Raw genomic sequence first — 2,306 nt, 5'->3', positions numbered from 1 at the left:
TAATTTTTTCAAATTAGAATAGTCCCTAATTAAACAACCACTGTAACTATATAGGATTATTTTCTAAAATCATTGAAACTTTAAATGAAAGAATAAATATCCAAAAGTCTTTTTAAACAGTTTTTGGAAGGATTTAATGATGTGCCTGAAACCTACATCTTTGTTTCTTGTCATCATTTACCTATTAGACAATCTCCCCCATTCTGAATAATCCTTAACGTTTTTCAGTATAATGCATTCATCTTAATGACTTCTATTTAGGTTGATCAACTTTTAAATGAATTTGAAAATAATCAATGATTTACTTCTCATGCATTGTGACTTATGCCTGCACATTTTATTTATTGTCCAATTCCAGCATCTTGTAGGTTGTTATAGACTGAATGAAATCCCTCTAAATTCATATGTTGAAGCCCTAACTCCTAATGTACTGATATTAGAAGATGGGAGCTTTGGGAGGCAATCAAGTTTAGATAAGGTCATCAGAGTAGAGTCCTTATGATGGGTTAATGTTTTTATAAGAGGAAGAAAGCTATTAGGTTGGTGTGAACATAATTGCAGTTTTTGGATTGTTGAAATTTGCAATTTGCTATTGGAATACATTTTTAAATAAATGTGGTTATGTTATACATCATTTTAATGTGCATTTCTCACTTTATTTTTTTTTTTTTTGCTAATGACTCATTACTTGCTTTTTATTTTATGTTTATTTTAGACTATGGAAATGATGTTAGGCATGCAAATTTAAGCAATTTTTAAATTCAAGTTCAAAATGGGTCTTAAAGCAGTGGAGACAACTTGCAATATCAACAATGCATTTGGCCCAGGAACATACAGTGCAGTGTTGGTTCATAAAATTTTGCAAAGGAGACTAGGGTCATGAAGATGACAAGTTTAGTGGCTGGCCATCAGAACTTGACAATGACCAATATAGAGGAATCACTGAAGCTGATTCTCTTACAGTTATAGGAGAAGTTGTGGAAGAACTCAATGTTGAACATTCTATGATTGTTTGGCATTTGAAGCAAATTGGAAAGGTGACAAAGCTCAATAAGTGGGTGCCTCATGAGCTTAGCAAAGATTTTTTAAAAACCATCATTTTGAAGTGTCATATTCTATGCAATAACAAATCATTTCTCAATCAGACTGTGATATATGATGAAAAGTGGATTTTATATGACAACTGACAGTGACCAACTCATTGGTTGGACTGAGAAGAAGCTCCAAAGCACTTCCCAAACCCAAACTTGCACCAAAAAAAGGTCACAGTCACTGTTTGGTGGCCTGCAAGTCTGATCCACTGCAGCTTTCTGAATCTCAGCAAAACCATTACATCTAAGAAGTATGCTTAGCAAACTGATGAGATGCATCAAAAAGTGAAACACCTGCAGCTGGAATTGGTCAACAGAAGGGGCCCAATTCTCCATGACAATGTCCGACTCCACCTCGGACAATCAATGCTTCAAAAGTTGAACAAATTGGGCTATAAAGTTTTGCCTCACCCTCCATATTCACCTGATTTATTGCCAACCAACTCCCACTTTTTCAAGCATCTTGACAATTTTTTACAGGGAAAATGCTTCTGCAACCAGCGGGATGCAGAAAATGCTTTCGAAGAGTTTGTTGAATCACAAAGCACAAATTTTTATGCTACAGGAATAAACAAACTTATTTCTCCTTGGCAAAAATGTGTTGATTGTTGATTCTTATTTTATTTAATAAAGATGTGTTTGAGCCTAGCTATAATGATTTAAAATTCAGGGTCTGGGCCAAGCATGGTGGCTCATGCCTATAATCCTAGCACTTTGGGAGGCTGAGAAGGGTGGATCACTTGATGTCAGGAGTTCGAGACCAGCCTGGCGAACATGGTGAAACCCCACCTCTACTAAAAATATAAAAATTAGCTGGGTGTAATGGCAGGCACCTGTAGTTCCAGCTACTCAGGAGACTGAGGGAGGAGAATCACTTGAACCCAGGAGGTAGAGGTTGTAGTGAGCCAAGACTGCGCCATTGCATTCCAGCCTGGGTGACAGAGCAAGACTCTATCTCAAAATAATAATAATAGTAATAAAATTCACGGTCTGAAACAGCAACTACTTTTGCACCAACCTAATAGCTTTTTTTCTTTCCCCATATGAGGATAGAATTTGAAGGTGGCTGTGAGCAAATAAGGAAGGAGGTTCTCACCAAAGACCAAATTGGCTGGCCCTTGATCTTGGACTTTGGACTTCCCAGTCTCCAGAACCATGAGAAGTAAATGTCTGTTGTTTAAACCAGTGGTCGCCAACGTTTTTGGCACCAGGGAC

Source organism: Mandrillus leucophaeus, unplaced genomic scaffold (genome assembly GCF_000951045.1).
Source record: "Mandrillus leucophaeus isolate KB7577 unplaced genomic scaffold, Mleu.le_1.0 Scaffold886, whole genome shotgun sequence".
Classification (NCBI taxonomy): domain Eukaryota; kingdom Metazoa; phylum Chordata; class Mammalia; order Primates; family Cercopithecidae; genus Mandrillus; species Mandrillus leucophaeus.
Note: the sequence above shows the minus strand (reverse complement) of the source record.